This window comes from Protopterus annectens, chromosome 6.part0, assembly GCF_019279795.1.
Source record: "Protopterus annectens isolate FY-2018-M chromosome 6.part0, PAN1.0, whole genome shotgun sequence".
In the NCBI taxonomy this organism is placed as follows: domain Eukaryota; kingdom Metazoa; phylum Chordata; order Ceratodontiformes; family Protopteridae; genus Protopterus; species Protopterus annectens.
The window spans coordinates 1937195551-1937210887 of record NC_056737.1 but is presented as its reverse complement, the minus strand read 5'-3'; the positions used below and the strand labels follow the sequence as shown (position 1 = coordinate 1937210887).

General features: G+C 44.3%; 1 protein-coding gene across 4 annotated transcripts in view; it reads right to left on the bottom strand.

The window, feature by feature from the left end:
• Window positions 1-15337, bottom strand: part of NCKAP1 (NCK associated protein 1) — a gene marked incomplete in the record, with an annotated part of 2707503 nt that overhangs the window by 925165 nt on the left and 1767001 nt on the right.

Sequence of the window (15337 nt, the reverse complement as noted above, 5' to 3'; positions counted from 1 at the left end):
CCATAAGTCCAACAAATTCTGAAAAAGTCCAATACTTCCAGATTTTCTTGTTCTGTCATACTTCCCACGTATAATTATTGCATTACAACCACATGTTAAGTTACTGGTTTTATTACTATTCATCCCCATCTGCCAAATCCTGTCTATGCTTCATTTTCAATGTACTCTTTATTCTTCTAGTCAACCCTTGTGCTACCTTCCTTCACTCCAATATTTTCTGTTGAAACACTAGAAAAAGTTTCGCAGGTACACTTTCTGTGATCTTTATTACCAGAAGAACAAGAAGCATAATCTCTTTGTTTCACATCTCACTTTTTGTTGGACAAACTTTTGTATTTCCTCTTTAGCACGTACTTCATCAAAAAAATGACTTTAACCCTCCAGGGAAGAACACTTGGAAGACAGCTGGGTACAGCAGTTTGACTCTCACACTTTTGTCTTGACATTACCTGAAAAAGAGTGGAATAAATTTGCTTCTCTTCTGCCTGGTGTACAATGAGCAAGCATGCTCTACAAACACTCTGCTGTCTCCCACTTTTAGTAGTTTCTCCTTCACACAGTTTTGTCAAAATGAACCCCTTCTGCTGGTAGGACTGCATCTTTACTATTACAGGTCTAGATTGATTTCTCACAGCCAGGTTTGGAGCATACACACAATGTGCCCTTTCAACTAAACTCCTGCTGTGGAATACCAAATCAGTTGCTTATTTGTGCTTTCATAAAATTAATGCAGTCTGTTCCTTCCAGCTTCTCTGGTATAGCTGAACATCTCAGGTTTCCCTATGTGCTCTGTCCTCTAACAATAACATTTTTGAAACCCCTCTTCCTGAGCAGTCTCATATTCACCTAGCCTTTTTTTTATTTCAGCCTCTGATTTCTGCAGCTTTATCACCTCAACTGAATATTTGTTTAAAGCTTCTTCCATTTTTCTAGCCTTTTGTTGTTTGTGTTGATATACCCCCATCGGTGTTTCAGTTATTTTAACCAGGTTTGTGTGCAGTTGGCTTATATCTTCCTGTAGGTTACTGGAATTCATGTATTGCTTTTTGCTGAACAGCTATAGAACTTTCATCAGTCAGTGCTTCTTCCTCACTTTTTTTAGCTGATTTTTTCCAGATCCTCTGTATTTCTTTTTTCTGGCATCTAGGCAGTACACTTACTAACCAGGGAGAGCTAGAATTAAACTGTTACTCAATGTGCTGCCATCTTGGAAGTCTCAAATCTGTCTGGGAGCAAATAATTTGAGAGGGAAAAGTAACAGAATGGAAAGAGGCCAAGAAAACATTTGGGCTGCAGGCTACAGCGTTCCGTTCCTTTCAAGGATTGATATCCGGGTACAGGCAAAGTGAAAGAAATATGGGGATCCTATATGAATGACCATCACTGCCAACGTTTAGTTGCTGCCATTAAAAATGGGATAACTAGCACAGCATACAAAACACTGCTTCATTACTGTAGGAATAAATCAGAGAAGGCTGAAAGGATTGGGAAGAAAGACTGGATAAGCAAATGACAAAGGAAACAATCAGAGGATAGATGTATCAATCCCAAACATGCAACCTCATCTAAATGACTAGGATGATCGCTTGGGAGTGTTTGCATAGGTATTTTTATTCCACAAGCAAACCCAGCAAATTTTTCCTCAGGTAGATTGCAAATGGTGGAGGTGTGATGTGGAACAAAAAGGTAACTGGGAATATATTTTTAGGGAGTGTAAAGAGTTAGCAGACTTTAAATTTTCTTTTCTACTTTGTCAGAAATACTGGTTGAGCAAACTGGTGTAACTAAGGATTTTTTTACCTGAAAACTGAAATCAAAGTCTAAAGCAACCATACTACAAGTAGCGAATATATTAATATGGAAATAAAAGAACTGGAAGTGCAATCCTTAGAAAAGAGTAGGAGCAAATTACATACAAATGGGAAATGTGGGAGTAAGCACAAAATTATCATTTTGTGAAATCACTCCCCTTCAACTATTTAAAATTATTAGCCATCCTACTGTATGCCATAGTACCAGAATACAACAGTGACCACCCCCTTTCAATCTATCTTGCTATTTTAAAAAAATAGTGACTCGCTGCTAAAACTTAACTTTTTAGACAGGTAAAAAGTACAGTTGTGTACATGTTCGAGTGCATTCACTGTTGCTGTCATCACACATGGGTTATCTGCCTGCAGGTAGCCCGAATACCAGAGTCTTAGTATTTCTGCGTTGGATGCTGTCGCTTACTCCATGACATCAGGGGTATAAAACAAGCAGTGGACACTATTAGATCATGTTTTTCTTGCCCCCCAAATAGGGAGCTAGTATATGGTGGGGAACACCACCACTAAAAAAGTACCAAATACCATTAGGAATGGCCATACAGAGGAGAGGTAGAAAGATAGAGAAAGCCAGGGGGCTGGAAGGAGGGGAAACCAGGACTGCAACAGTGAATACAACCAAACATCTACATTTATGGTAAGTGTACACAACTGTATTACGTTTTTTGTATTTCAATGTTGCAGTTATCACACTTGGTTTGATTACCAAAGGTGAGGATGGGTGGAAGCAGTCAAGAAGTGTTAGGGCTGGCTAGTAGGCCTTGCAAGACTGCTGTAGCAAATCCAGCCCTGGATTTGGAAAAGATGGTTAAGTGGTAATGCTTGGTGAAGGTGTGTACAGAACTCCAGGTTGCAGCTTCCAGAATGTCCCTGGTGCGGACTCCCCTAAGAAATGCTGTAAAGGTGGAAGTGGCCCTAGTGGAATGTGTTCTGACCCTCTGTGGGGTAAATTTTCAATGGTGCTTGTAGCAGAAAAGGATGCAGTGTGTTATTCATTTGGAAATTGTTTGTTTTGAAATGGCCTTACCCTCTGCCCCTGTAGCAAAGCGGACTAGCAGCTGGTGAGATTTTCTGAAAGGCTTAGTCCTGTTAAGGTAGAACCTCAGCTGTCTGTGCATGTCCAAGGAGTGCAGGATCCTTTCCCCTTTATTCTAAGGGTTAAGGAAGAAGGTTGGTAAATGGATGGATTGGTTTAGAGCCACACTGTACACCCCCTTAGGCATAAAGGACGGGTTAGTCCTGAGGGAAACCCTATCAGCATGGAAAATAAATGAAGGGTTCCACAGCCATTAATACCTGTAAACTCAGACACTCTTCTACCTGAAGTTATGGCTAAGAGCAAGGCTGTTTTCCAAGAGAGGAATTTTAACTCTGCTGAGGCAGCGGGTTCAAAAGTGGGAAGCGTGAGCTTTTCCAGTACAAAGTTAAGGTCCAAGGCAGGGGTGGGTGCTCTCCTAGGGGGCCTTAGGTTGTTAGCCCCTCTCAGGATCTGTTTGATGAGAGGGTAAGAAAATAGTGGTGGATCAGTATTATAATGAGCTGAGATGGCAGAGGCATGAATTGTAATGGAGGAGAAGTATAGGCCTATGTGGAGTAGCTCTTCTAGGTAATCCAGGGTTAGAGGTAAGGAGGGCACTGCTGTGTCCTTTCCTTTAGACTGATTCCAAGAACAATACCTTTTCCACTTTTCAGCATAGAATTTCCTAGTACTAGGCCTTCTGGCTTCAAGAATGACGTCCATCACCTGTTTGCTGAGGGTTTCTGGTGGGGTATTCAAGGGATAAGCCAGGCTGCAAGGTTTAGGGTTTGCAAGTGTGGATGCAAAATCTGTCCATCCTGCTGAGACAGCAGGGTAGGAGTCTGCTATAGGTGTCAGGATGGCACCGTTGTCAGGCTATGTAGGAGTGGGTACCAGTGCTGGCGTAGCCAGTCTGGGGCAATAAGAATTTCCCTTGGCCTGTCCTGCTTTATCTTGAGTAGTACTCTTGAGAGAGGGGGCAGAGGGGAAAGGCATTGAGAGGTTTTCCCATTAAAAGGATAGGGCATCCACCTTCCAGGCCCTGCTGTGAGGGTTCCTGGTACAGTATTTGCTTAACTGGTGGTTTTCGGGGGTGGCAAAAAGGTCCACCTCCGGTGTCCGCCACCTCTGGATCAGAAGGTTGAAGGTGCTGGGCTTCAATTTCCACTCGTGTGGGTCTACGAGATTCTGGTCAAGTCGTCTGCCAGTGAATTTTGTTTGCCTGGCAGGAATTGAGCTTGCACTTGGTTGCTCAAGGCTGTGTTCCACATGGCCATGGCTAACCTACAGAGTGGGTAAGAATGGGTTCCCCCCTGCTTGTTTATGTACCACACAACTGTGGTGTTCTCTGTTTTTATCAGCAGCTGTCTTGGAAGGGTTAAGTATCTGAAAGCTGTTAGAGCATTCTGTACAGCTAAAGTACAGTTTTGTACCTACCATAAATGTAGATGTTCGAAGATCCACATTGCTGCAGTCCTTACACTTGGGTAGTCCGCTGTCCTCGGTCGGCCCGAATATCAAAGTATTAGGCTGACGTCGGTCAAGGCGCTTAAGACTGACATCAGGACGTCAGGGTACAAATGCGCATGACTGACGTCATATCCTCAGTCTTTTCTTGCCCCAGATGTCAGAAGACCCTAAAAAGAAAGGTCAAAACCAAAAGACAGCAAAAAACAACCAACCACCCTTGCACTAATCATATATACAAAATATACACTATCCACAATATTCACAACCCAAACCACACAACCGCCTCTAACTACAGAGGGAAGGAGGAGGTAAATTGGACTGCAGCAATGTGGATCTTCGAACATCTACATTTATGGTAGGTACAAAACTGTACTATGTTCTTCATCTCACATTGCTGCAGTCCTTACACTTGGGTAGAATCCCAAAGCAGAGGTAAGGGAGGATGGCAAAACTATAAAGCAGTAGGAGCTGCCAAAATGCCCTGTAAAATTGCAGTGGCAAAACCAGCCCTAGATTTAGAGTAAAGTGGAAGGTGGTAATGCTTAGAGAAAGTATGCACTGAACTCCAAGTAGCTGCCTCCAAAATATCTTTAGTTGCCACCCCCCCCTAAAAAAAGCTGTAGAAGTGGCAGTAGCCCTAGTGGAATGAGGCCTAATCCCAGCTGGAATCTCCTTACCATGATGGGAATAACAGAAAGCAATACAAAACCCAATCCACTTAGAAATAGTTTGCTTTGACACAGGCTTGCCCTGAGAACCCAAAGCAAAAGAAACAAATAACTGCTGAGACTGCCTGAATCCTTTAGTTCTGCTCAAATAATATCGCAACTGCCTGTGTATATCCAAAGTGTGCAAAATCTTTTCCCCTTTATTTTGGGGGTTTGCATAAAAAGTAGGCAAATGAATAGTTTGGTTTAAAGCCACACTAGAAACCACTTTAGGCATAAAGGAAGGATTAGTACGCAAAGATACCCTATCCTTATGGAAAATTAAGAAAGGCTCAACCGCCATAAGGGCCTGTAATTCAGAAACCCTTCTCGCAGAGGTAATGGCCAACAAAAAAGCAGTCTTCCATGATAAATATTTCAACTCGGCAGTAGCCGCAGGCTCAAAAGGTTGTAGAGTGAGTTTCTCCAACACAAAATTGAGATCCCAAGCAGGAGTAGGAGCTCTACGTGGGGGTCTTATATTCTTTGCCCCTCTAAGGAATTGCTTAAACAAAGGATGAGAAAACAATGGTGGGTCACAGTCATAGTGAGCAGAAAATGCTGCAGCATGAACCTTAATTGAAGAGAAGGACAAACCTTTGTCCAGTAACTCAGTAAGATATTGAAGAACCACACTTAAATTAGGCTGAGAAACATCAAATTCCTTTGCTGTACTCCAAAATAAAAATCTCTTCCATTTATCTGCGTACACTTTCCTTGTACTAGGCCTTCTGGCCTCCAAAATAACATTCAAAACTTGCTGTGGAAGCTGAGACCCTCCAGGGTTTAAAACAGAATATGCCAGGCTGTTAGGTGAAGAGAGTGAAGTTTGACATTGAGTAAATGACTGTTCTCCTGAGACAGCAGGTGTGGAATCGAAGGCAAAGGCCATGGAGGCTCCGTGCCAGACTTCTCAGTAATGGGTACCAGTGCTGTCGAGGCCAATCTGGAGCTATTAAAATCATCTTTGGCTTGTCCTGTCTGACCTTCAGGAGTACCTTTGGGAGGAGAGGCAGAGGTGGAAAGGCATATACATGAAGATTGCTCCAATTGAATGAAAGAGCATCCACTTTCCAAGCTGTGGGATGAAACCTTTTTGTGCAAAACTTTGGCAGCTGGTAATTTAGTGGAGAAGCGAACAGATCTATGTCTGGAGTTCCCCATGACACTGTCAATTTCTGAAATACATGAGGATCCAATTTCCACTCGTGGGGATCCATAATTTGTCTGCTCAACACATCTGCTAAGGAGTTCTGTGCTCGGCATAAACCTTGCCTGAAGATTCAGCTGTAAACTGAGAGCAGTCTCCCACAAAATCATTGCTTGTCTGCATAGAGGATAAGAATGCGTTCCCCCTTGCTTGTTGATGTACCACATGACAGTTGTGTTGTCTGTTAGAACCAACACCTGCCCTGGAAGAAGTAAATCCTTGAAAGCTATTAATGCAAATTGGACTGCTAACATCTCCTTCAAGTTGATATGTAGATGTTGAAGTCTGGCAGGCCACGTGTCTTGTACCCACTTTCCATTTAGATGAGCTCCCCAAGCTTTGTCCGAGGCATCTGTCGTTAGAATCTGACTCGCCTCTGGTCGGGTCACAGAGAGTCCCTTGTTTAGGTGACATTCCTGAGCCCACCACAAAACTCCTTTTGAATGCAAGGTATTATCTGAATGACAGTGTCCATATCTTGGCAGTGCTGTGTCCATACATTTTGAGATACCATTGTAGCTTCCTCATATGCAGTTTGGCATTGGGAAGCACCAGAATACAAGATGCCATGAACCCCAAGGCTTGAAGGACTGTCCTTGCAGTCAGCCTGGACTGATTAGACAATTGATGGAAGTAAAGAGAAAGATTCTTTTGTTTGTCCGGGGTCAAAAAAGGCCATCTGGGATGCTGTATTCAGTCTCACACCCAGAAAGCACATGTCCTGAGAGGGTACTAGACTGGACTTTATTTCGTTCACAGAATACCCCAGGCATCTTAGCACTGCTATCACATACTGTAAATGATGAAGAAGTTCGTCCTTTTCTTGGGCCAGAATCAGGCAATCGTCCAAATAAGGATAGATCTGTATTCCTTTTAGCCTGAAGAAAGCTATCACTGGAGCCAGAACTTTCGTGAACACTCTGGGCGCAGTAGATAAGCCAAAGGGCAATGCAGAGAACTGATAATGAGAAGTCCCAGCCCGAAAACGCAGATACTTCCTGCAACTGGGCCTGATAGGAACATGAAGGTAAGCCTCCTTGAGATCCAGAGTCACCATCCAGTGATCTTTGCCCAGCAGAGGCAAAAGCTGTTGTAACGTCAACATTTTGAACTTGGGAATGTCCAGATATGTGTTGAGGATAGATAAATCCAAAATTGGTCTCCACGTGTTCCCCTTCTTTGGTACTAGGAACAGGCGAGAATAAAATCCTAGGCCCACGTCTGGTAGAGGGACCGGTTGTATGGCCCTATTTGAAGTAGCAGAGAAATTTGTTTGTGAGCCTCTAGTCTTTGCTGAGGAGGAACGTCTGGCATGCCTTTGAAAGGAGGCAAGGTATGGAAATAAAACTTGTAACCTTGGTGTATGATATCCAATACCCATCTGTCTTGAGTAATCAAACTCCAATTTTCCTTGAAGAGTGCCAATCTTCCTCCCAAAGGTGCTGCCAGGCAAGAAGGATCTGGCAGCTGAAAAGGTAGGTCATTGGGCCTGTTTACGAAAGGACTGGCCCCTGCCCTCACCCGAAGACTGTGCAGGTGAACTCCCAGTTCTAGGTCTGAAGGAACCCTGAGCTCTGCCCCTACCACGTCTAGATCTACCCCTAGACTGAGAATCATAAGAAGGATCGTCCACCCCTTAGCAGGCCAATTCCTACTAAACTTGGAGGCTGAACTTGCAAAAATCCTTAACAGCCTGCATAGACTTAGCCTTGTCTTCCATTTTCTTCAAGACTGACTCCACAGGTGAACCAAACAACACATCAGACTGTAAAGGAGCATCCAAAATCCTTGTCTTAACATGGTCAGATAAATTTTGATCTCTCAGCCAGGCGTGCCTGCGAAGAACTGAACCAGTGGCAGCCACCCTAGACGAGGCCTGTACAGCATCAAAACCACATTGCAAAGAATGCTTACCCACCTGTTCCGAGACATGCACCAAATCTTGTAATTCTTTACACTCAATGCCTTCCGCCAGAGCATCTACCTTAGACTTCAATTGAGAAAGAAGATAGTTTTGATATTTCAACATGTGAAACTGGCAATTCAAAGCCCTCATAGCTAAGGTGGAAGAAGTATAGACTTTCTTTCCCCATCTATCCAAAGCTCTGGCCTCTTTATCTGGAGGAACCGGATTTTTACAACAGAGGCCTTGACACCCTTAGGTCCCTGACTAACAGTTTCTGGGTCCGCCCTAGGACTCTTATAAAGATATTTATGAGCCTCAGGCACCCTGTAATACCTATCCGGTTTAACAGGGGCAGGAGGCAAAGAATCAGGATTAAGTGAAGCCTCTGCAAACACATCTTCCACAACATCCAGAACAGGTGGTATAGCCAAAGGCCTATGCTGGGGTAAAAGCAAAAATTCCCTAAGCCTTTTCCTGGAATCAGAGAAGTCCTGACCTTCCCACTTAAAATGTTCCCTCATGGAATGAAGAGTCTCTGAAAAAGAAAAATCCTCTGGAGGAGAAGCAGAAGGAGTGGAATCATCTGCATCAGAATCAGAATAAGGAGAGTACTCCTGCAAGTCTTCAGCCGAAGACTCTGAAACATCCGAAGCCTGCTCAAAACTCCCCAACTCTGGTTCCACCCTAGGCCTCTTATCAGGAGGGGGCAAAGAACCTCTAATCAAAGTAATTAAATCTTCTGCCATTTTAAGCATGTGCTTCTTGGGCACAGATCCTGTTGAACTAGGAGTGACACCAACAGAAGCTAAACCTGGCCTGCCTCTGGGAGAAGCCTTGGAAACATTAGGAGAGGGCCTAACCACCCTAGGAAGGGAGGGGAGTACAGAAACCTGAGAAGCCCCTTCAGCCTGACCTGCTTCCTGAGAAGCCACATCCTGCAATATCAAAGTCTCCCCCTGGGACTCCAGAGAAGCCTCCGGCGGAACCACCGGTTCCACTGACGCCTCTAAAAAACCGGTGTCCGGTACGGACGACTCTTCTTGCCTGGGTTTAGCTGCTTTGTCTTTGCGCTTCTTCGAAGAAGCGGGCGTCGGAGCATCTGACGGCATATTATAATTGCACCGCTTCCCGAAGACCAACCTGGCACAATCTAACCTTCGCTTAATAGTGCGCTTATTGAACCTAGCACAAAAGCGACACCCAACAACGTCGTGCTCAGGCCCCAAACAAGGAATACACAAAGTATGATAATCTCTATGCGGTATCTGCTTCCCACAAGAAATACAGTTATTCACTTTTTCTGACATCCGGTAAACCACTGAGGCAAGAAAAACTAAAATATTCTAACGGGTACTTAGCCAACTTTGACTCGGTCTGAAACTCCGAATTCGAAAAATTTCAGAACGCCGAACGGCACTTGCAACGCTGCTTCTGCATCGGACCATGCGGCAAAAAAAGACTGAGGATATGACGTCGGTCATGCGCATTTGTACCCTGACGTCCTGATGTCAGTCTTAAGCGCCTTGACCGACGTCAGCCTAATACTTTGATATTCGGGCCGACCGAGGACAGCGGACTACCCAAGTGTAAGGACTGCAGCAATGTGAGATGAAGAACATCATCTCTTTTTGATTGATGTGCAAGAGAATCTGCCCTGGGCTCCTGTGGCCTTGAATGCATTTGCCTGCCATGTGAGACCCCATGCATAGTCTGATGCATCTGTTGTCAGGGTTTGGGCGGTGAGGGGGTTGAGTGAAATGCAGTCCCTTGTTGTGGTTGCATGCTTCTGCCCACCAAAGGAACTCTGCCCTTAAACAAGGTATGATAGGAATGACTGTTTCCAGGTCCTGAGAACATTGGCACCAAAGACTTAAGTACCACTGAAGTTTCCTCATATGCAGTCTTGCATATGGAATTAGAAGAATACATGAGGGCATGAACCCTAGGGCTTGCAGTATTTTTCTTGCAGATAGCTGGGTTCTGGTGACCATTCATTTGTTTGAAGTAGTTTGTGAGCTAGACCTGCTTTTCTGAAGTGAGAAATGCCATCTGGGAAGTTGTGTCCAAGCTTGCTCCTAGGAATACAATATTTTGACTGGGTACCAGCTGTGATTTCTTTACATTGATGGTGTACCCCAATGAAGTGAGAAGGCTTTTTACAAATACCAGGTGCTGAAGTAGCAATTCCTGACTGTCCACCTGAATCAGGCAGTCGTCTAAGTATGAGAAAATTTGGATAGTTCGCTGCCTGCAGTATGCAATGGCAGGAGCTAAGCACTTTGTGAATACTCTGGGCGCAGTAGATAAGCCAAATGGAAGTGTAGAGAACTGATAGTGCACAGAGCCTGCCCTGAAACATAGATACTTCCTGCATGACTCCCTTATGGGGATGTGCAGATAAGCTTCTTTCAAGTCTAGAGTGACTAACCAGGCATCCTTGGCTAGCATAGGGAGAAGCTGTTGCAGGGTAAGCATCTTGAATTTTGGGACCACCAGAAATGTGTTGACAACTGAAAGATCCAGGATTGAGCGCCAAGAGCCCTCTTTTCCGGGCACCATGAAAAGTCTGGAGTAAAAATCCTGACCCCACTGATCTACTGGAACAGGTTGAAAAGCTCTGATACTGAGCAGGGAAAGTACTTGCTTTTGAGCCTCTGACCACTGGTTTGGAGGAAGGTATGGAAACCCACTTGGGGTTAGCAGTGAATGGAAGTAGAATTTGTACCCCTGGGATACAATGTTGAGGACCCATCGGTCCTGAGTAATGGACATCCAGTTTTTTGCATGAAGAGTTTTCCTCCTAGGGGCACAAGCAGTTGGGCAGGGCTAGGAAGGAGAACTGAGAAGTCATTGTGAACTTTTCCCATATGGGGCAGCTTACCACTCCCTGTTTTAAGGGTGGGGGCACTCCATTGTTTAGATCTCTGCATATCCTGAGACTGTAGACTGGGTGGCCTGTTTCCCCTGGGTCTGTTTCCCCTGGGTCTTGTCTGGGAAGGCCTGGAAGGGGCTGGAAAGGACCAGTTTTTGAAGGCCAATGCCTACTGAATCTAGGTGGTTGTTCTTGTAAAAATTCTTTAACGGTTTGCATAGATTTAGCTTTTTCTTCCATCTTTTTAAGAACTTCTGCTTTGGTGCCAAACAAACGGTCCTTATTTAAAGGAGCATCTAGTAATTTGGATTTGACATGCTCTGGCAAGGTTTGTTCCTTCAGCCAAGCATGCCTTCTCAATACAGAACCAGTGACTGCAGCCCTGCAAGATGCTTCTAGGGCATCAAAGCCACACTGCAAGGTATACTTACTAACTTGGTTTGCAGAATACATTAGCTCTTGTAAATCTTTACTTTCTGCACAATCTGGAAATAATACATTTTTTGTTCAATTAGTTCCGTAAGATGTTGCTGGTACTTCAACATGTGAAACTGGCAATTCAATGGCCTGATGGCAAGAACTAGAGGTATATACCTTCTTACCCAATCTGTCTAAAGATCTGGAATCCCTGTCCGAAGGGGTAGGATTTTTGGCTGTACTAGCCTTAATACCTTTAGGTCCCTAGGAAATGGTCTCTGGATCAACAGTAGGATTCTTGAAAAGAAATTTGTGGGAATCAGATACTCTGTAGTACCTGCAGGTTTCCTAGGGGCTGGGGGTAATGTATCTGGAATAAGACTGGATTCCATAAAACTGAGTATGGGCTGACTAGCAACTACCTTAACGGAAGTGTCATTGGCAGTTTTGGACCTATGTGGCCTATCTCTGTCTTTATCTTTACGTTTTTTTGGATGATCAGTAGTCGGATGGCTTATCAAAGCCATTTGGGAATATGGAGAAAGAGAGAAAAAATTTAGCGACAAAAATAACCCGACAACGAATGGTTCGGGCACTAAACAAGGCACAAAACCGACAACAAGAGATGTCGTGGTCTGGGCCTAAACAGGTGACGCAGTAAGAATGAAAATCTCTGTGAGGTATTTGCTTTCCACAGGTAAGATTACTTTTTCTGACATTGGTTAGAGCAAGAAAAAAGGATCCCCAACAGGGTACTTAGCTTTAGAAGACTTCAAGATTCTAAACTAGAAAACGAAAATTTCAGGTAGCAGCCAACCGGGCAGTTGCGAACGGCTTCTGCTTTGGGCTCCCCCTCGGCAAGAAAGACTGATGTAATGGCTTTGGCTGCCTGTTTTATACCTCTGACAAACTGATGTCATGGAAGAAGCGACAGCATCCTACGCAGAAATACTAAGACTCTGGTATTCAGGCCAACTGAGGGCTACCTGCAGGCAGATAACCCAAGTGTGATGACTGCAACGGTGAAACACGAAGAACATCTTAAGTTACCTACTTTCACATCTAAGTCGTCTAGTGCACATTGCAGTCTTTAGGATAAATCATTTTTTCTCATCTTACTTTTAAGCATCCCTGTGACTAGCACTTGCTTTAAAACCTGCTGGAAAGCACTAGGAAGTCTTAAACTAATACAAGCAATTAACTCTCCTTGTTAATAAAGAGACATTAACTGTAAGCACTAAACAGCCTATAATTGCAAAGTACCTTGCTAAGGTAAGGGAAAACAAATCTTGTACTCTACAAAAAAAAAAAAAAAAAAAAAAAAAAAAAAAGCACCAAACCAGGCATGTCCAAGGGTCAGCTTCCAGTGATTTCTCCTGTCCACCTGGTGAACCTGGGCATACTGGGGCAATGTAGCAACTGCCTCATGTACACAGACAACCCTCTCCTCCTACCACCCAACACTACAACCTGCGAGAGATGCACTTACTTAGCCAAACTGGAAGCAAAGCTCTCTCCACCCAAGATTTTACTAGACGGTCATGAGGAGAAGGTTAACACCTGCACTACACTTCAAGCAACACACAGCCCTTCTAAACCCACACCACCAACACCCACATATAGCAACACTAGACCAACATATGTGGAAAACCTTAACATTAACCTGCCCAAGCAACAAGGACCTCCGAAGCTGAAACACAAACAAATATCAATCACGACCAAAGTGTCACATAGCTCACAACCCCAGTGTGCCACCCAACAACAGCCCCTAAGGCAAGACAAAGTACCCAACACTTTAGTCATAGGAGACTATAGTCAGGCACACTGATGTCCCACTCACCAGGCTGAACAAGGAGAAAATTACAATCAGCTGCCTGTCAGGTGCCAGGATCCGCCACATAATGCATGCATTCAAGTCACTCCACAACAAGTACAAATATGACTCTGTCATTGTCCATGTTGAAGTGAAGGACTTGAGATGTACCTCCCTGGACTACATGAAGAGACATGGAAGGGATCTCAGATCATGTGGCCCAGGCAGGTATGACCCTCGCCCTGAGTAGCAGCCTGCCTTCGCCCAGAGTATAAGGACAAAATGATTGACTTCAACAATTGGCTAAGCTTCTGGTGTCATTCCAAGGGGATCCGGTATCTGTCTGCCTGTGATGACATGATCGACAGACCACGATGCTTTGCCAAAGATAGTCTGCACCTGTCGCCCCTGGGATTCAGGTTTCTGGCTAAGGCTCTTGCCACCCCTATAGTGCCTTTTTTAAGCAAAGTTCAAAGGACAAACCCACCACCGTAACAGGTGTAAGCATGCAAAATCTAAAGGTAATGCTACTCAATGCTATAAGCCTAAACCTCAAAATGCACTCTCTCGAGACACTCCTAAAAATGGAGAACATTGATATCTGTGCAGTAACAGAGTTGGTTCAAGACTCCAGAGAGCACCCCTGCAATACCAGGCTATAACTCTTACCACACTTTTTGGCCACCAAACCAGGACCGAAACACTAAATGTGGAGGAGTGTCCATATTCACCAAGGATATTCACAACACCAGGCTAGTTGCCCAACACAACACGTCTGAAATTCTCCAGGTGCAACTAACACTAGGGAAGACTGCAATCCAAAGTGTAGCTTGCTACAGATTCTCCACCATGCCCCAAGATTCTCACTACACCTTTCTAAACATAATGGACAATATTAAGATACAGCCAAACACCCTAATACTGGGTGATTTCAACTACCATGCCATTAACTGGGAAAACTACTCGTGTACCAACACCTTTGCCCAACAGTTCTTGGAATTCATAAATTCCAACACCCTGAATCAATTAATCCTTAGTCCCACCAGGGGCTTCAATATCCTAGACCTGGTCATTACCAACATGGGAAAATGATGCTCCACACCCCCTCGTCGGTCAGGTCTGACCATAAGCTAATCACCCTTGACATCCACATCCCACCTCCACCACCCAGTAAGGAAACCTATGTAAAAAATTTCTCCAAAGCCAACTTCACTCTACTCAAGTCATAAGTGACAAACTTCATGACACCCATGCAGATGGGAACTGAAAGTTCGACTGCTGAATCCTACACTAAGGCACTGTACGAGCACATCGACTACTGCATGAATTGTGCCATCCCCAACAGAACCAAGATGCTCTCATCCAAAAAAAGGAAGCCAATCTGATGGTTCCTTGCCATAAACAAACTTTACAACAAAAGGAAGAAACTGTTGCAGAAAAGAGGAAAATCACAGGATGCAATAAACTCCCTTACCAGCCTCAGTAAGAAGCTGAGATCCCTCATAAAATCCTTCAAAGCTAGTTATGAAAATAAAATTGTCAAATATTCCAAAGACAACCACAAGGCATTCTATAACTATGTCAAGAATCTAAATGGCAATGCTCAGATCTGCTCTGAGCTACAACAGAATGGCATTAAATATAATGATCCCAAGGATATTGCCAATATCCTGGCAGATCGATTCAGTGCAAACTTCACCCCACTCTCACCCCCTAAAGGGCCCATCTCAATACCGAAAGATTGCCAAATTCCGATAATAATGGCCACACAGGTAAAAAAATGCACTCTCCAAAGCTAAGAATACAGCATCCATGGGACCAGACGACATCCCAGGCTGTGTACTACATGAACTACAAAATGAACTGGCACCTCACCTAAGTATCATGTTTAATCATAGCCTCAGCCCAGGCTTCGTGCCCACTGAGTGGCGCACAGCTACATTTATCCCACTCCACAAGGGGGATCCACCTTTTATCCCAGGAACTACTGCCCCATCAGTCTGACAAGCCTGATCTGCAAGGCCATGAAACATATTATCATGGAACTTATAAACAAAGACATTGGCAACCTTCAAACACAGGACCCCGCACAGTTTGG